The following is a 21,755-nucleotide window of genomic DNA, read 5'->3' as shown; positions in this document are numbered from 1 at the left end:
TAATGGAGAAATTGTTGTGAATTTTTCATTCCGATGAAAGTTGATTAATTTGTGTTTTACACTCAATTCTACAAATTCCGTGCTTTTCTTGTATAAACGAGAATACGGAAGATATTCGTGTGATATGTCTGATGATTCGAAAGAATTCTCAGGATTATGTTTGAGTATTTGTATCAAGATGTTTTATGTTTTATCCAAGCAGAGTATAGAATTACAAGACATATTGCGTAAACTTTTAAATTATGTCAAGTGCTTGATGCTGACTGATACTTCAATCAATTGATTTGAGACAATTTCCCTCGAAAGAACTCATTTCCGTTTTCATAGCACTTGTCAATTATTTGATGAAAATGGTTATTTTCCCTGCCCACATGCAAGATTGGGATAGTAATCACGTGGGGAAGGGTGACATGTTTTCCACGGCGTGGCTTAGACAAAATTTATCCAGATTGGCGCCGGAAAAATACAAATCAATCAATCAATCAATCAATCTTATCATTCTTCATCTTGATGAGAATCAGAACCGGATGTAGACCGATTTTTCGACTTGTTTCAAACCTAATCTGAAAACCTAAATCAAAGATAATCTGATTTATCACTTGAATCAGACCAGGAATTCAAACTAGTATACATTCCAAGTATCAAAATTGTTTCGAATGAATGCTTTTTTTTGAATGTATAGACATTAAATTGTCCAATTAACTTGTCATTGTTAATTTTTTTTCTCTGATGTTACGAAACATTAAAATAATGGTTCCTAAAAATTGGTAATATTAGATAAAGTGATAATGTCTATGCATACCGACGAGTGAAATCAATTTGTCCTAAACTTCAATTCGATTCCAACTTCACGATTAATACACAACTTCATGGTTTCGATCAGATTACATTGAATTGCCACTCTCGGCTCTATGTATCGAGGTACCGTTTGACATTTACGTTTAAAGGTCTAATAGTACCAGAAGTCATAAAATGAGCATACCAATCATTGGCACCTTATTAAGTGGCAACTTGTTTAGGCCAGAAGCAGATCGGTGACAAGTTATTTGAACTCCTATTCTACACTGATTTTTTTATCCGTTAAAATCGCTCCTTTGACATTTAATTCTTAATTCATAAATTATTGGAAGTTTCAAATTCATTAAGGTAGCTTATGGAATATGAAATACTCTTGATAGCAATATATTTCCGATTAATTAAGAAAATTGTTACCCAAAGACGTATTTTAACAGTATTTTCCAATTAGCAACTGACAACAAATATGTAGAACCGATCTGTTTCATTTGACAACAACACAAAAGATGCAGAAATAATTGCATCGACTTTTACAAAGTGCAATGACCACCAACTATTCTTCAACCACTATGTCAGTCAGCCCCTTATTTCAGCCTCCAATGGAGCACTTTTTTTCGCTAGTAAATCTCTTTACAAAGGTCACTGAATACCTCAACCATTGACTTCTGCTGTTACTCTTGAATAAATTTCATCTCACAGATATAATAAACATACTAGTGGAAAAATATCTTGCGCTTTGTTGCGCACATTGTTCCGATGGGACGACTGTAATTCCAAGATGGAGTTACAAATAATAATAATAAGGGGTTTTAATCACAATGAGATGCATTAATACAAGGTCATGCAGTTTTACGAAATTTCGAGTTTATCTTTGGAAATACTTAGTTATCACTATATAGTTGTAGCTTTAGTTGTTGCATGCACCTCATTGGAGATACCTGGCAAATCGTCCGACTCGAGGGGAATTGCCGGAAGCTGGTGGAAAAAAAGAGGTGGTTGTACCGTAAGACAAAAAAAAAAATTAACAAATAAAACATTACGATGGAAATGAGTGGGTGCGGAAATTCTATGGAGTGAAAAGTGGATAATTTTTATAATATTATTCAAACAGTTTCCACAAAAAATTATGTAAATTATCTAGAGCTCATCGGGAGGTAACGAAAAAGTACGAAAGAACATGTTTAAAATTATTCTGCTTGTAGAGAATAAATTCCTGTAGAAATAGTAGCAGGAAATTGTGATGACCCTCGGGTATTCTCCAAAAAATGCATGAATTGAGAAAGAAAAAAGGAACATTGGAATGAGAGAGTTTTTTTTTCTTGAACTTTGGTTGATGAAGTAACCATGTTCCAAGATAAGTTGGTTCCCTTATTATTTAGCGACGTACGTCTTTGACACTTGAGCATCGTTCTCCATGAACATTACGCTTGGTGCGATTGGGCCGGTTTGAAATGTTCAGAGGAGGATTTCCCTGACATACAACGCTCGTCCAATTATCTCTTCTGCGTGTCGCGATGTCCGTCGTTAATTTCTGTCTGGTGTGCGAGAGAGATAGTATTAAAACTCAAAGTACATTCACATTGGTTGAACTGCTATGTACACCAGAGGATCAGCTGGTGATTGATTCGACTCAGCGTGCCAGAAGACAGACGTCGTTTCGTTCATTCCTACTGATTCGTCTCTTACCCCAATCTTCCCCCTTCCTCATCATGATGTTAACCCAACCTAATTGGAACCCCTGGAGTTCACTACTTGCAACTTCAACGCTACATGAGGAATTTCACCGGAGGAATAGAAATTGAAGAGTGATTTTCCGCGGGTTTCTAACCAAAGTTTATCCAAAGTTCATGATGATAAGACCAAGCCAATAAATACATGGACTAATGGATGCTGGGAGCCAACAATGCAACACATGCGGAAGTCCAAGAAGGAGTCTAGATGAATTGAAGAAGTAAAAAAGGAGCTGAGGTATCAAGGCATGTGAGGCTATCGCATTCATTACATGTTATCTCAGGGGGGGCTCCTTACTGGCTACCGCTGTGTGCCGGCTTTCTTCCAGGCCTTTGCCTCATTTTACCTCCTTTTAATCAAACAGTAAACAACAACGTGGCACGGGGCAGTAAATGAACGGGCCAGCATTGATTTCGCTTACTACCAATTATTTATTTCCCGAGGTCAACATTCCAATCCCTATTGCTTATTCATTATTCCATATTCATTGCTTTTTCACTCTTTATTCCGCCAACTGCTCAATCCAAATCTTAATCGGAAGCTTCTTCTTTCCAACAATAACTGAATTTTGGCTCTTTGAGGTATACTCTAATTTATATGATATTTTTATGGTTTTATAAAATAGTTTCTGTATTATGTTCTCAATGGTCGGTCATCTGATTTCCGATTGTATGAATTTGAATTCAGTTTCAAATGGAAATCCTCAGTCCATTTCGCAATTATCTTGAAAATTCAGTACAATTGAGCTTAGCCTTTTCAGATTATTTCGAATCAGTTGTGCCTAATCTTCTTCAACAAATGTTTTTTTTTTTCGACATTATGTCGAGAGTGATCAGTGACAAATTTCCTTCGACACAATATCATCAACGACAGAAAGCAAAGAGAAATTCCATACAACGAATAAAATAACAAATTATAAAATGAGGAATGTATTTATAATTGCATTTTCACTTGGAAAAACCAAATTATTTCCCTTTCTCAATAATCCAAACGCCATAACTGATTCAAGTAGTTTAGACTTTTCCGATTTTTCTCTACAAACCACCGTCTATTAGTTTATTATTTTTTTAAGTTTTACCGTCTAATTACTTATAACACATTAAATAATGCAATGATGAGCCAAAATTTTTTTAACACAAATAGAAGTAAAAATCACATAAATGCTAAAGAAAAATTGTAATTTTTCCTCAGTATTATTTTGTAAAAGATTTTTTTGCATTAACATTTTGTTGGCTGTGATTTTACTAATAGCTATAATTCTTCAATAACAATTTTCTTTAACGTGTGGCAATCTTGAATTTAAATTTGTAGTGCGTACAATCTTCAACGTAAGTAGCAATCTCTCGGAATGAATGATAAATTGTCAACTGCATAAACTAATTTTTTGAGGAATGCAGATGATTTGATCTAGCATTAGTGTGTCAGGTTCAGCCCTCGAAATTTCATGTTTTATTCAACGATGAACTGGCGATGTGTGAATGTAGAAGTTGAAGCGGAAAGGAATCTATTGTGTTCTTGCAGAGAACCTGAATCACTCCATAAAAAAAAATGTGTCTCACTGAATTAAATATGTCTATCATATTTAAAGCCTACAAAGTTGAATAATATTTTATATAATTATTAAAATTTTTCCCAGATATTGCAATAAAATATCAGCATGCTTCAAAACATATTTGTATTCAATTCTAAGAATAAGTGGCGAATAATTAATCTGTGTGAAGTGAGTGGATTGAAAGAATCTTGTCTTTTATGGAGCGCTAGTAATAGTTATTCATGCTTTTTTGCCGATTATGGATAAAAAATATTCCGTACGGATGTAGTTTTTTTTCAACAGATAAATTCATGAAGAAGAAGGGTCTGAGGTATTGACTGCATTTTTAACATCATTTTTTTCATTTTTGTTACATTCGTCATATACACCTGAGTTAAGTATATCCAAGTACTACCGATCATTTTTTCTAGGTAAAATCCCTTGCAGGCAATGTCGAACAGGATTCGATCTTTAGTTTGAGCACAATTACAAACAGAGCTTCTACACATTTTTATCAGGAAAAATTCTTGAAAAACAAATTTTAAGATGTATAGTTTTCATATAAGAACCACACTTGCATTTTCACTCCTACCGTTAGGAAACTTGGAGCCTTTGTCGTACATTTAATCATATATGAAATTATTCCCTAGATTCTCTAGTTTTTTGTTAAGGCATGGAAAAAATGAGTTTCCGAGCAAATAATGAAGAACAGTTGAATTGAAAATCGTTCCATCCGGCTGGCACATTCCTGAAGTTTGGCAACGATCCTTTCGAGGAACGGCATAGGTACAGTCAGCCCTAAATCTTTTCGCCAGCGCGGGGAAACTCGCAGAGACGTAAAGTCATAGAACGGCTTATCCAAAATTTGAGTAGCATGAAATTCATAGTCAATGAATTAGGAATTTAGCAATCGAGTGATAAAATTTGTTTGTGGGAAATGATAAATATTTTTACTCTATCAAGTTAGGTGAATAATAGAGGAACCAATAAGAATCAGTTGTGGCAAACATATTAAACGATGTATGGATAGATTAATTTTTTGCACGAGTCAAATATCATTAGATTCATAAAAACTTTTGATGTTGATCAAGAAGTTCTGATGGTTTTCTATTTCAATAAAATTACATTATCGAAATATGTTGGAAATGTTGTTTTTATACTATTATTTACCGTGTACTTCGCGCATTTCAACATGATGAAGTCAGCAGTATCCATAATAATCAGAACACTATTGAATGAGGCATAAGTGATGTTTAGTCATGGAGGTTTTATCAATTTTCTACGATGTTATCGATTAATTGAACAGATAACCGAAATCCTCAGAAAAGAAACGATTTGAATTATAGCTTAAACTATAGCTTAGTTCGTTTTTTTCTGGGGATTTCAGTCATACCAAATTTTCATTGACCAAGTATAAACGATTCTAGTTTTGGTGTTACAAATTAATCCTAAACTCGACGAAACAAACTGGCATTCTGACGTATCAGTATTCATTCAATATTTATTTCTTCGATTATACATTTGACGTTGGGGTTCATTCCGATAATTTCGAAAAATTGGCCTAGTATCGTGATATATTTATGGGAGATCCGTAGTCAAATATTTCACACTGAATGGTGTTCTGATTGTTATTGATAGTGATGAGTTCAGTGTCATGGTATTTGCTAAGTAGGTAATAACTAGTAGCATTAAAAATTAATTACCAATATATCGTAATACTATAATTCTATTAAATGGAAAAGTCATCACGACCAATATTCATTCAGTCTTAATGAATTCAAAAAATTTTAGCTTGTCCAAAACTATGAACTATGCAAATATCTTTCACCGTTTTTCTCAGGCAGATACTGTTTCGTCGACTCCTTAATAGACTTGACAGAACGAACAGTTTTTCAAAAATGTTGTTCTTTTCGGCAGATGAATTTTTCTGTTTTTATTAGTAAATTCTCAATTAATTTCGTATTACTCAAATTTCTAACTTAGCGTCGCACCTTTCTAGTGCGGGTGCGTATATGTCACCCATTTTGGCACTTGAGCTTTCTTCGAGTTGCTCTGCGCTTATGAAACGATTTCGGGTTGACTGTACGCAAATCCGAGGAACTCCTCGGAGTCTTCGGACCGACTGGAGTATGTTATAAGGAATAATGTAAAATGTTGCCATACAATCATTACAGTTGATACCGACGAGAGTCCAATATCAAATGAAACAAAATATAGATAACAATATTCTTTTGATAAAGTGTTGAAAATATTGATTTGGCTATTCAAAATTTGGAAAGGTGAGAAAGTGGTGAAATTTTAGACAAAACTAAAATTTTATGGGAAAAAAAGTTGCTACTTTGGCCAAAATACTTAGATATCCTTATTCCGTTTACTGTTAATTTGAACAACGTTCTTCAGGGATCTGAAATCCTGCAGAGGACTTTGGGATATTTTGAAAAATCGACTTGAACCGTCTCATAAATTGGCAGCATGTTTTCATCTCGCTAATTTCTCGTTACGTACGAGAACATACATTTATTTTATCAAAGTAGAATCATTGATCCAATAAGAATAGTGATACCTGGATTTATTCTGTTATCCAGTTATCTCTTAAGGTTGCTCTCTTGAAATTATTCAGAACTGTGAATGAATTTCTGAAAATGCGATTACAGTCGAAATTGTAATTTCTTTCTCAAATCAATTATGGTTTTGGTGTTTTTAATTACAAAGTCTGACAATGAAAAATTAGCTCTCCCCCAAAGGTCAATATTTCCATTCCTCTTAATCAAAGAAGCAATGATATCAGAAAATACTGCCATAATACTGACTTTGTATGATTGTTCAAATATTTTTTTATGCAATATAGTAGAAAAGTTAGAAAGTGAAAAATGGAGAGGAGCAAATGCACAAATGCAACAGGAATCGAGAGTTTTGAAGTAACGCTCTATTTTATCTGGCCCCGTGGAATTTAATTTAAGAGGATTTTGAGTAGAAATAGCATCTTTTGTTGTTTGATTCATGGCATGTGCAGTGGATACTCTGAATATAGTACCCCCGGACGATACAAAACACGGTAGAGCTCTTGAAAGGGTAGAGCTAAAAAGAAATAAGATAGATAAGTGGTCGAGAAAGCGGCGCTTAAGTTACGAGGAGAGTTAGTGGCGATATGATTACACTGGCCGCTGTGCGGGGCTGTCCATAATAAAGCCGATGGAGAGTAGGTACACCAGGAAGCCCGATTGCAAGACTTCACGACTTCCATTAACCCTGAATTCATATCACTTTTTTTCTATTTTCGCTTTACTATTTTCTTTAGTTTTATGGAGTCATTCAAGCATGATAGGATAAGGTGAATATCGAGGCGATTTCAGTTAATAAATTCTCGGTTCATGAAGTTTTGTTATCACCTTTTTTCACCACTTCATTTTTTTCTGAATTATCGAGAATAAGTCGGCCACCTGTAGAAGAAAGGCAAAATGTAGAGTAGTTGACCACTGACTCTGCGGTATTATGGTCACTTCTGAGTTCACTTGAGACCAAGGTGTTTTATTACAACAAGTCCCCCATCATATCTTGCATATTGCAACATAATTTATTAAGGCGGATTTTTTCATTTATCTACACGGAGAGAAAAATCTATGAATTTTTATATTGTGATTCCGATAAAAATTACTGTGCAGCCTTACAATATAGGTGTAAACTGTAGGCCTGAGAAAAATTACTATGCCATGCAGTAACATTTCTTCATCGGCCGAGCAAAGCTTCGTTATCGGCCAAATAAAAATTCAGAGTCGTCCCAACAGTTACCATTGTTAAATTCAACATCGGCAAGAATCAGAAACATTCGACGTTCATCGCTAACCAATCATATTGGGTTAAAAAATGTTTGGAGAAAATGCTGTGTAGTACAGTAAACATTAAAAGAGAGCACAATAAAAAATACCGATCTGGATAGGAATTTTTGAAAGATTTCTATCAATTTTTCTTTCAAACTCAAACCAAAAATGATAGACCTTCAAATTTTATAGTGCTGTTTAGTAAATTTTATGGAGCCACACATGATTAATTACGGAATGTATAAGAAAATTTGCAATATTGATAGTAATTTTTATTTGTGAATCAAAGGAGTTCTAGTATTCTAGCATTTTGCACCACGATTGTAGTGCTCGGCACAGTAATTTTTCTTGGACTTTTCTCTCCGTTTAGTGCCACACAAAAAATTTTATATTTTTACATATATTTTTAGGCTTATCATGATAGTTTTCAGATAGGAGATTAATTGAAACATTTATCGCTACTGTCAAAACAGAACTTTAGGCAAATTAGGAAGAGGATGGATTTTGCTGTGATGTTGTCTTGGGGTCTATAGAAAATAATTGAGCACTTATTTGATTCTCAAATACCTTCCTGGAAAGCCATCGAGTCGGCGGCATTCGTCTAGGTCGCCGGTCACTGAAAATGTTTCGAAAATCCTTCCATCTTATTGGCTGCAATTTGACCGGACATTTTTTTTCGGATTTTTCATTAATTTTTTCGAATCTCCCAATGGTTTACACACTCTAGATATACATCAAGCAGAGTCACTCTACTTGTTACTATTACATCGCGAAAATAGTCCGAAGTTGAAATTTTTTTAATTCCTGTAATTAGAATTTATGTATGTGTAGAAGCATAATTTAGCTTATCCGTGATTCATAATCAAATGAATCAAATCACAAATCTTTACAAACTAATTATATCTATAGTTGAACTGTTGCCGAGACAATCATCAGACAAATAATCGAACTAATAGGCATATGAATTTATAAGCCTTCTGTTTTCACGATAGGATGTTTGCTTGAGAAACAATGAATTTCCTTAATTTTCAAAAAATTATCGTGTTTAACAATACCAGTTTTCCAATGAATCAATTCAATAAGTCAATAGATTCTGAAATTTTTAGTCTTAAATGTTTTTTATATGGTAGTGTACATTTTATTAGACACATTTGTATGCGACATTAACATCAACGTGGGCTGAAAGACAATGGTTACTTGGATTGTCGTCTTCCAAACAGTTGTTGGCAACGTTTTGTTGTCTTATAGGCAAAATCGAGAGACCCCATCTGTCCCACATCTTTGTGATGCTGAAATACCACAGTTTGTATCGGAAGATAGAAAATAGCGAAAGATATCGTCCCCCCAGTGCACGAAGACATATAGCTGTGGTGTGCGTAAATTCTCAAGTTTTTGTATCGAAACGTTTGCGGATTTCTTACCGAAGATTCAGGGGAACGGAAGTAAATACTGGGGGTAGGGGGTCACACACTGGGCTATCTTGAAAAGAGAAAAGCCTTGGTTTATTTCATGGCATTCTTTAGCTGGGGACACCCACGTGTCATGGCCCTTTGACCTCTTCTATCGCAAAACCTCTTTCAACATCCTACGCAAAAAATATTTCCACCTTTAAAAATTTTACATATCAAATTTTTAACTTCCACATCTATCGATGATTTTCATGATTTTTTTCATTTGTCTGTTGTTGTGTGTGCTCGTTCATGTACCCTTGAATGAATGATATAATTTAAATTTTTCTTTTTGAATCCATGTAACTTCCTATATTGGAACTAATTAAATCGTAATTAAAATGCAAATTACCCATTCAAGAGTTCTCTATAGTTATGCATATTATATTGTCATCATTTAATGAAAACTTTGCGATTGAATATAGTAATATATAATAATAATAGTTAGTAAAGTCAAATTAGAAATGAGTATTGTGTCGGTTCAGAGCTTGGAAAATTATTGCGGTTTTTTTTTATTATACAAGACTTAGATTCATTTTTATACCACTCGTATAATGACAGAAAATTAAAGCTACCGAAAAAAAATACAACATTCCAATGGAGTTTTCATTTTCATAACTTTTCATCACGCCAATATAAGTAGCAACAAATTATCATAAAATATCTCATTTCCTTGGACCATATCAGAAAATGGTTGTCATAAATGAAAATCTTATCTTTTACTTCATGAAATATTCATCAGCTGCATTACTTCAATGGATTTTGTCGTCAATAAAATATTAAGTGTGAAATGCGCACACACTTCTCATAAAAATGGATTCCTTCCGCTTGGTTCTATTTATACGGCAAATTCTTAAACGTCGGCGGTGCACACAACGCACAGTTCCTGAGCGAATTAATTTGACAGCGTATATTCAGATCTTATAAAAATGAAATGAGAAGCATTGAAAAACAGTCTTTCATGTTCATGTTTCTTGCGTTGCAGTAACTGGTTCTGATATTCATATACATTTTTATTCATCTTCTTATTTGTAATGCTTTGTGCAGCTTTTCTTCTGTATCGTGTGTTAACGATCGATGTCCAGGCTAATCTCGGCCTGTCCCGCTGTCTGTCCGTTTCGTCCCAATGACCGATAGAGGTTAGCGTGAGAAATCAACATTTTTTGTTTTTCTTCATGTGGATACCATGCAGAAAAAGACAGAAAGCGAGTGGACCTTACCAGGTGGTCCCCTCCATCGATAATATCGATTGAGCTGTCACCGTCGAGTAAATTTGATGGCTCAATCAAAATTGGTTACGATATACCCCGCTCATTATTCCATTCTTACCCTCTTTGAAAATTATTCTAGTTCTAAGTAAATAGAATTCTCTCCAAATATAATAACATTGCGGTCATCTTCCAAGACGTAGAATATGTCATTTCAATGGTGGTATACGGATTCAGGAGTAATTATTTCAATAACACAAATATTCTTGGATCCTCCTTAAAATTATGCATCAATTGGAGTTTTTCTAACAAATATTTGCAATTGCGTAAAAGTTTATATGCCAATTATATGCCAGAATTCGTACCTTTGATAATATATTCTATGCACTTATACATTAACATAGGCAAAATCAATGGCTTGCAATCCTATCTTATAACAAACATTTAATTGCCTCCCATAATTTTATTTATTTAGCAGAAATTTATAAATATAGTTACGGGTATTGAAAATTCTTCATGGCAGAAATTTCATTCCAGAATTATTATGTCATCTGGTTGATTGAAATAGTTACGAATATTACGCGTCGGAGCCCGAGGTTTAACCTGTGCATATCTAAAAGGCTCCCTTAATAATATATTAATTATTAACACTTCATTACTTGGTCAGCGTAATCCCGTTACACTGACCCCATATTGGAATGCATAAGGCAGTTTTATTATTTGGAAAAGAATGCCATTCCAATGGAATGGCTCCACGAAATGTGATGCGTTTCAACAAAGTAATTTTCAATGCATGCCATCATACCCGTCGTTTTCAGACTGGCCGTCATCTTATAACGTCCGTAAATGAAAACCACATGCTTAAACTTACTTATAATTTAGGATAGTCCATTTCCAATGTTATATCCGCAATTAATGAAGTGAGAAATATAAATTCTATCGATGGGGAAAATTTATTTATGCCACCGAATTTTCGTTGAGCCAAGATTTGAAGAAATCCTTTTTTTAATATATATCCTATGAGGCAGAAAACTTCTTCATTGCAAAATGTTAGACAATATTAACGATGACGCTGTTGAAAGTGGTTTTTACACGCTTCACATTATTGATAACCAGCAAAGTGATCTTATGAAAAATTGCAGCGCTTATATACTAAGAAATAAAATTAATAGAATTGATGTGTAAGCTCCATAATCCAGCTGCGCAGATACTGCTGTTCCTTAATTTCTATCGAAATTGAAGAGAAAAATGATGGAATATTGCATAAATAAATAAAAATGAAATTAAATAAATTGTTTTGTAATTAAAAATAATAATAATCATAATAAGTGAAAAATATTGGGTTTACATCGAAGCTAAAGCATCGACTTACACATAATTTTCTTTGAATTTTTGTCTCGAAGTAGAGAAAGGAAGAGCCATGGGCAGTCCATGAACAATACTATAGTAATGCTTAATTATGGTGAAAAATTAATATTTGCGACTTCTATAGGAGAAGAATTCTTATGTGGTCAGTAGATTATATCGTTTCTTCCGTACTAGTGCGAAATCTTTTTCTTTAAATGTTGTCTCGACGTGCAATATGCATTGAACTAACAGTTCCATAAAATACCTTACCTCAGCACTCCATAATTTACTCAATTAAGTTCAATAATTATAATGAAGTGAAAAAAGTAGTAAATTACATAGAGTTGAATATACTTTTGTAACATTCGGTCGCGCGCCGATGATTTTCCCTAACATATCAAAATGACGCATCGTGATTAATTGTCCGGGAAATTTCTCACGCGCTTTGCTATTCGTTAAACGTTCCGCAATGGTTAAGAGCGAGATATGCTGAATTTATTTGCAGCAATTAGGGGTAATGCTATATATATGTATATAAGGTGAATACATATCGGTTGTAAGCCGCCATATCGCGCGAATATCGATCCAACGGCCCCATGATCCGGAATAACTGAGCCTCGTGTAACTGCCGGTGGCTCTCTCGACACATACTGTGCCTAGAACCTTGTCTTTTTTTTATCCTCTTCTTCTCGTTTTTCTTTTTTCTTTTCCATCGTTCACGAGGAGCAACCACGCGGTATGTAGATCGTTCTAGATCGCTGACGATCGAGACTTCACTGGAGTCGCCAAAGTCGATCGTGAGAGTCCATACATTCGTTGCATTAAACATTCTGTACTGAATTTGTCTTCGTCAAGCGGAGAATTTTTCCTTTGTCGTTGATGTTATTCATTCAGAGTAAAATTTATTTCTAATTGTTTTAACTTCATTATATAAAGTTTTAGATACAGCTATATTTATTCAAACATAGTTATTTATGACAAAAGTCATTTTTACTTAAATTGTCTCATTTAAAATATTTTTCAAGCCGATTAAAGTTTGTTAAGAAAGACTTTACGAAATGTATTTTTTATCTCCTGAGCATATGTGAGAAAGTCATAATTTTTTATTTCTCCATCATTTATAAACAATATATTTCTTTGGAAAGCTATAAATCATTTGAGTTCTTTTTTGTGTTCTTCGTGAAATAATTTACGCGTGAAACTGACAAATGTTCTGGACCGCATAACGACGAAACCCCCAGTCCAGGTTGTTATTGCAAACACGTTGACACTAATTATATATTGTTCAATAAATTTTTAGGATTAATATTGTTTTTATGGCAGAGGATCGAGGCACATCGGATTATTTTTGAGATCTGAATGAGGAGTTTTATGAATAGGTCATCCATGTTTAGTACAAGCCCCGATAAATTGTCGCTTCAAGATGGGTATTCAATAGTTACCAAATTGAATAATTTGATAAATTAAATAAATTACAATGGAAGACTATTGTTCAGGCTGTTGAGAGCCCCTACGCCACAGCTTAGAAGTATCTTTTTTTAGCATCTTCGTTTTGGTTGTGACAAACTCGAATAAAGTATTCGGAAAAATTCCCTCTTATTACCAGAATATCCCCATTTACCTGAATCTTTCAAGTTTTTGTTCAATAGAACGTATAGAAAACTTTTTTCTCTAAGACGCTATATACGTGTAACAATTAAAGAATAGATGGACTTTTTTTAATATATTTTATATTAATTCAAATGATTACTTATTCGATGATTCGAAGAATCGGGTTGGTTGATAATAACGAAACCAACTTCGTAGTAAATTCCAAGCAAGAACCAAATTTCGAATTTCACTTACAGTGCATTCTAGGATAAATTTATTCCTATCGAGGGTAATTGTGGCAATTCTGAAAGTCAAAGTCGAAAATTTTCGAATAGAGATTCACTTTCCGTTTTACATTTAATTCTGCTTATGATTTTTTCATTAGAATATCAGAATGATATTTCTGTATATAAAGGGAAGATCTTTATATAAAGGGAAGATTTTTTTTATATAAAGGGAAGAACCTGTGATAATCTCTAAATTCGATAATCTCGAATTCGAATATCGAATCGAAGTCGAATGTGAATCGAAGTCGAATCGAATATGGAATGGAGAATTGAATGGATTTTACTTATATACAAAGTACATGAGTCATATCGAATTCATATTCATATCAATAGTGGTTCAGCTGCGTGCATACTACGAAAGAACATGGCAATATATGGAGCTCGAGTATCGCATCAAAGTTGTATTGATTGATAACACAAGTCGAACTCGAAACTCGAACATAAGTATATGCTTCGATAAGATCATAAATAGATGGCGTTGCTAGGGAATTGGGCCCGAATTGAGAGAAATAGTTCCCATCGCAAATAGAATAAAGTATATTATCTTTTAGATACGTAAGCTCATTTGTATTCCTTTCAACTGAGATAGTAATCCAAGGGAGAGGATACATCAATTTCAGAAAGAAACAGTTTTTCCTGAAATCTTGTGATATTTTTTGCAGTTAATGAATTATTAATGACCAATTGAAATGCCAATTTTTTGGAAGGGATTTTTCCTCGTGAAACATGTATGATTTTAACGAGAATCAATCATGAGCGATTTTTTAAGGATTTCTCAATATTATGCGCTAATACTGTTGACTAATTTTGTTTTGCATCCGAGGTGGGAATTGATCATTGGTCCAAGCTTGATCTAAGTTTCCTCCAAGACTAGCTTGGCTAGGTTCAAGCTAGAAATTCAAGCTTGTCCTATGTAAAAGAGAGCTAGACTTTTATATCGAATCGAATTGAAACTCTCGACAGTTGAAGCCTAAAAACGGTTACCCCCATTTCTGACTGGTTTAAAGAATCATATTTTCATTATGAATGAATTATCATCATCTTTAGAATAAGTACATAATTTTTTGATAAAACTACTCGACGAACTTCTCGTTTTTCGACCAAGTTCTACAGCCCTCGACTAATGCTCTCTTCTTTCAGTACAAAATATCGTTTTATTTTTTTTGTTTTCGTTCGCGACAGACATTAATAAATTGATCCGACGTATATCATTTGTCGTTGATTTTTTTTAAGTCAATAAATCGATTGTACTCTTCGTTTTATTCAACTTTTTCTGTATGAAAATGAGCGAGGTTGAGTAATTGAATCTGTTGACCCCAAAAAAGTATTATTCCCCTCATTTAGAAGAGATTTTTACTGGAACTTCCCTCGAATCCACCTCCCATAAACAGTTTAATTGGACAATGGTAGAATCGGCATACTGTCTTTCTACCCATATCGGGTGACTCCTTAAGGTCTTGCGATTCACCGGTTTGCGAATTGTAATTTCAAATTCATTCTGTGTTATCCCCGTGAGAGTTTTGCAGAGACAATTGAGGGTTTGGATGTTGGCCTAATGGTGCGAAATATGGACGTTTGACTTGGAAGAAGAGACGTATCAAATATATTTGCCAAGACAGAATGGTCAAGTGGTAGAGAGAACGAGGTGGAATGAAAGCATACTTTATGGAACAATGTTGCTCTCTCTGTATAACTCTTTTTCGTGTGCACCAGTCGCACCGTCTAATCATTTTTCCTCTTCCTCTTTAACCTCATTTTATTTTCATTTCATGAGGCTTAAGGGGAACACCGGAGTGCTATTCTCCATGGGGGTCTGACTCGATCGAGATAAGATCCACCGCATAATCCTATTCCGCGTGCCATTATGCCGAGGATCGTAGAAAATTTCGATGAGCAGCGATAACGATTCAACTCGGGGGATTTAAACTGGTCATCTTGTAGCAGAGTACCAGACATTGAATCAACATCTTCCATTATTAATTTTAATGATAATACTCACCCATTTAGCTGTTATTATCCTATAAATGACGGTATAACTAAATTATCTATAAACTCTTTATATCAAACTCTAATTTCAGTTGAGCCATTAGAAAGAGCGGGAAATTTCCGCTTGAAAATTCATCGTAACGATCTGTTGGGCGCGATGCATTTTTCTCTCCTCATTTCTTCAACATTCATAAATTAAACCTCTACTTTGAATCTCATCAAATCTATAGTTATCAGAAGTGCCAAGTACGGATATCTTCGGAAAATTTACAAAAAGTGGAAAAATGCCAGCTGTAATAACTAATTATGCAGATTAGAGAATGCAAATAATAGAGGAGATTTCAGCAAATTCGAAGTACTGGTGAATTTTAATAAATCCTCATAGTGAATTAGAATAAACAGTTGAGGGAAGTGTGAATGTTTAAGCTTAAGTAAAATTATTCAGAGTCAAGGGAGAATTCTGATTGGCCGTTTTATAATCGTTTGACCAGGTCTTAACAGGCGCAGGAGCAAGCATCGCAGGCAATTACTCAGGAACTCGGTTCTTACGGGTTTAGTAAACGCAAAGCAAGAGTGAGAAGGAAAATTTTTCCTCTTGCTCTCTTCTCTACCGTCTACCATCCTTTGATAGAGTGCTAGTGAATACAGACGTGTGATGTATCGATGCACCGGCATTCTCCACATCCTTCTCTATTTCTTCATACTTAAGCCTTTCTCATGTTTCTCCATCCCATTCTGCCGCCACCATTCGGCGGTATCTCTTCCATCGGCGAGCGATGATCGATCGCCAAGCTTCCCTATCGATGACATGGAATAATCATAGGAAGATGGTAAAATTCAAGTCCACCATTCAAGTCGATGTATTCGTGTTTGCATAATGGATTTAGTAGTTTGAATTCCGTACTTATTTTTCGATGGCTAGTTGGTATATTGAGGGAGCCAGTGAAAATCGAGAAGTTTTGGGCTGTAAGTGTCGACAATGATTTATTTATTTATAATCTGGTTAGAAGTTATTTGATTCGATAATCATTACGTTGTTTGATTTATTCACGGTATTTATTATTTTTAAGTGTTATCATTTTTTAAATAATTCCCAGGTATATGTACGAAGAGAAGAATGTTTTTTTTAATTACCAGCCTGATTCATAAGCATACAATCAAATGTCATTGCCTAAAAAATAGAGGCTCTTTCCGTAATTCTTTACGGAATAACACTTGCTATGTAGGAATTGCTGAAAGTACCAAAGATCGTAAGGCCGAGTCTCGTCGGGTACGAAATCTGAATTCGTCAATTATGTTTTGTCATTATCGATATCATTGTCACAGTGGTTATGCATAACTCACAAGTCATAAAAATGGGGATTTTTTTTTTTGTTAGTTAACTTAATAAGTGCATGGGTAGTCAATCATATACCATGCATTTACAGTCCACTGTTATTTTTTTTATTACTAGCTTCTCCAGATAATTGTGGAAAGATTGACAATGTAATGATGGCCTGGCAAGAGATTTTGGGCATTTTTTCCCACTCAAAATTTTTTTCTTTTCTCCCGTTATTTCAAGTGGAATTGTAAACACACAAGCGGGTGGTTCAAATTGAAATCCCACCCTAACCATCTCAATACCTCGAAATAGAATATAAAATTGATCAATAAAAAAATAAGCAATCAGAGAAAAGAGAAGAATTGCTACAAATTCTGACAGTCAATTGGTTCAACCATGATTAGGACAAGAGAAGGGTGTTGTTTTAACCGATAGAATCAACGATATTTCTTCACTACCAGCAGAAATAGGTTTTCCTACAATGTTCGTGTTCCGTACCAATTTAGGATCACTAATAGCAGCAGAAAAGGCTCTGAGAGGTAGTCAACCAGGACATGAACGGAGAAAAGATTCAAGCAAATAAAGAAAGAAATGAACAGTCTATGAGAAATGAACAAAATTTCATGTGTACTCTGGATGAACGTTTTTTCGGAAGATACATTTTATATTTCAACATGCAGTTATTGTGGAATTTTCGTTTGAACCCCTCGCTACCCTTGTGTCTTTACAAAACGGTATTTTCGATATAATAGAATCGTAGTATCGAAGTATTTAGCAATTCTTTTTCTATTTGGTTCTATTTATTACCGGCTGAATGTATTCCAAGTTAATTAAAGGGTCAGTATAATAATCAAAAAAATGTTAAATATGAGATGTTAAGTACCTTAGCACCCAAGCACCACTAACTTCTCCCCTAACGGATGAAAAAAAAAGTTTTAAACGGGAAAAAAACGCGGAAAATCTCTTGAGACCTCTTCAGGAAACAAAAAAAATTCCATAAATAATTTAATTTTGTTATCATCAATGACAATCATACTGCACTTAATCTATTATAAAGTTCATTTCGCACACAGAGAAAAATTTATCATAGGATCTCCCCTAACTTTTAGGAAGTGTTTAGTTTCTTGCTTCTCAAGGAATTTTTACCTTGCAGTTAGAGCGAAAAATTCGAAGAGTCAAGTAAATATGGCTAGAATTTTGCAGAATGTTTACGAAAAAAATCACTCAACACAATCGAGCCACACCAAAACATGCGGGAGTTTATTCATTCCATAATGGATCAACTGTATGAATGCTGAGTCTAACCCAGGAGAAATGCAATGTCATTGGGATACGAATCAGTTTTTTGGCTTGATTCATGTAAATGTTTGAAGATCTGAATGAAAGAATGAAGAATGATCAGAAATAAATCAATTCCTAACCAATTTTTTGTTTTGACCCAAGCAGATGATTTTGTGTGGTTTACCAAAAATGATACCATTCGTTGATATTTATAAATATCTACAAACTCATCAACAACTTATATCGAATACGCGAAATGACCGCATTATTTGTTAATGAATAACGGTATTTTAAAAATGTATAAATAATTCATCAAATTAATCTTCGCTCGGTGAAATTTGTTTTGAATAAACGTTTTTCCTCATCTTTTTTCTTTCTAGATGTAGAAATGGACTGAAATAATTTCTTATATCTTTCCCCACGGACGTTCCACCTCGGGGGGTCTCAAGACTCGTCTCGACGCATAATTCTATAAGTGATGTGTGCACAGACATGAAAAATGATCGATGATAGTAAGTGCGCTGCGTAAACGTAGTAGAGAGCTGTTGATTCGTTAACTGGTGGAGGATCCACTGTGGACATCAGTGGGAGGCCTGACTAACGACCGTCAATTATCAACTAACCGCATTTTTTTTTTTGCTATCGCACATTTTTCCAACACCAGACCATAAAAAAATTTAGATAGCATAAGAAAGTTCAATAAAACTGCTTGATCAGAAGGTAATTAATAAGTAACCAAAAATAGAAATTAATGGGTGTTTGGGGAATAGAAAATTTCGGTTCCCTGAATTTCATTGAATTTCTCTTGAATTGTATGAAAAATCATTGAATGGCGCATCGCGACGGCTAGCCATAGAATTGAATGTTGGCCGATTTCATTTAAATATTATTTTTCCTATTTTCTTCTTGCATTAAAAAATTATCATAATATTTATTTGACCATTTTGTCACTGTTGCTATGATATTTGATTGTAATTTCGTGAAAGTTTACCTCAGAATTAGATAAGGTGCAGTCAAAGCGTGATCTGCCCGAGTGGAAATTTTGGTCAAGTTCTAGTCAAGACTGGATCAGGTCATACTTGATGATTGATCCGGAAGTGACACGGTAACTGGATCAAATTTTGATCAGACATGTAAGGCAAGTTTAAATCAAGACTTGATCAAACTTTTCTGATCCGGATTAACGGTTCCGGATTTGATCAAATCAAATGTATCTAAATCGGATGACTGGAATATCGAAAACAATAATAAATATTAACCATAACTGACTTAAAACAAAAGATAATTAATTTTTTTTATTATATCTGACCGCTCTTAATGGAGCCCGATTGTAATTAGCGATGAAAAAACCCTATTATTTTTGACAATGCTGGGGATCGAACCGAGGAACCTACGATTACTAAACCTACGCCCTAACCACTGGACTACCGCACTATTGTTTTTGAGTAGATTCTTTTTACCTACACAATCTGCAAGGGAGAATTTGATGACTTTGAAATTATTGCATGTACATTCTGAGCGAGAAAACATATTCGGTTCAAATTTTATTTCATTATTAAAAGATAATTATAATAATCATAACACAATGAACAGATGCAAGTTTGATGATTTTTTTAGACTCAAGATAATGCGCTCTTATGTTTGATACTTCACTATATATATTGCCCTTGCTTCCTATACATTTGTGATTCTTTTTTATCGAGCTATTCAATTGAAAATCAAGGGAATTGAATCGGAAGGAGAACAAATTGTGTTGAGGCTGCTTGATCTCAGAGTGAGATCATGTTTATCTGACTTGCTGGGTCAAAACTTGGTCAGGACTTCATCAAGTGTCATCTGATCAGGCATGTTTGACCAGAACTTGATGTAAAGCCACTTGTAGTTTATAGGGTCCAATATACTGGCTCGAAACTTGATCAAGTTTTCATCAAGTGTCATCTGATCAGGCATGTTTGACCAGAACTTGATGTAAAGCCATTTGTAGTTTATAGGGTCCAATATACTGGCTCGAAACTTGATCAAGTTTTCATCAAGTGTCATCTGATCGGGCCTGTCTGATCAGAACTTGATCTAAATTCGCTTGTAGTTTTTAGGATCCGAAACGTTGGATCAAACCTTGGACAGGTTCTGATCAGATCTTACCTGATCAAGCGAACCGCACTGAAACTGAATCAAGTTCTGATCGGACTTCAAGTAGACCTGAACTAATTTCCACTCGGGTGAATCAAACTATGATTAATTGAAGATTAAGTGGACACCATTGACAAAATACGAATATCAAAGTTGACTAATTTTTATTATTGGTTTTCACTTGATCATACCATTAAATTTTATTACATTTTCATTACCTTTTTAAATTGGTATGCTGTAATTGAATAACGAATGGCGTGAGGCTCATTACAATTTGACGATCGGTCTATAACTATCGATACCAGCTTTTTAAGCAATGATTAAATCTATCGCAATAATTATTTTCATATGAAATAATTGAGAAACCAATTTTTGAAGAAATTGTAATTTCTCACAAAGTATATAACAAATTAGATTTTAATTGCTATCAATGAATCCGAAGCTCTTGAGGTGTATGTTCAGACAATACAAGAGAAGGCTATGAATATATTCAGTTATACTAAAAGTGGAAACTTATACTGAAATAGGAAAGTTATGTTTGAAGGAATATTCGTATGTATATACAAAGCTTTCACTTTAAACGAAAAAACCGAAAGTTTGAGTAAAACTCAGTGTTGAAAATTAGTGAAATATATAAAGATACTGTCGTCGTCATAGTATAGCCAGTATCTCTTGGCGGCTATACTATGTTATCATGAAACAATGCCCATGCTGCATTCCAGGGTGGGCAAGTTCGCGCCCGTGTTTTCTCGCATGTCAGTTTAATGAACACACTGGTGGCCCACCCGGTTTACACGGACTCTTCGCGGTTCAAGGCAAAATATAAACTAGTACCTATTGTCTACTGGATTTAATGTACTTTATGTGAAAAAAAATTATCATCTACTTTTTGAATTCCCTTTTCACTGTTTCCAATTCTCTGTATTTTTTATCTCGATCATCAGAATAAGCACTACACATTTTGCGGTAACAGTCAATTTTCATATTGCCATGTTCCTGAAGGGTTTTAATGATCCTTATTTCTTGATAATATTGATAATATCCCCACGGAGAGAAGTGAATGGTAGAGGTTACTATAATACAGCAGATTTTACCTTAAGAATATGGGAAAAAAATTTTCAGCTTGACCTTCATGGACTTTAATGTTTACCATTTAGAGTAGCTGAAATCACGTTGCTCTATAGTAACTAATACCATTCGACTATGATAAAGATTACTATTTGCAACAGCAATAATTGCCACTTTCTTACGGGAAGTTTTACTCTGGTGACTATCGTAAATG

The 21,755-nt window shown here is 34.3% G+C and overlaps 1 protein-coding gene across 3 annotated transcripts in view; it reads left to right on the top strand.

Annotated features, from left to right (window-relative positions):
• Nucleotides 1-21,755, top strand: part of cort (cortex) — a 450,495-nt gene that overhangs the window by 17,718 nt on the left and 411,022 nt on the right. The gene's annotated exons all lie outside the window — the stretch shown is intronic.

The sequence above is a fragment of the Fopius arisanus genome, unplaced genomic scaffold (genome assembly GCF_000806365.1).
Source record: "Fopius arisanus strain USDA-PBARC FA_bdor unplaced genomic scaffold, ASM80636v1 scaffold00073, whole genome shotgun sequence".
NCBI lineage: Eukaryota > Metazoa > Arthropoda > Insecta > Hymenoptera > Braconidae > Fopius > Fopius arisanus.
The sequence above is the reverse complement of the archived record's forward strand: the minus strand, read 5'-3'. Positions and strand labels throughout refer to the sequence as shown.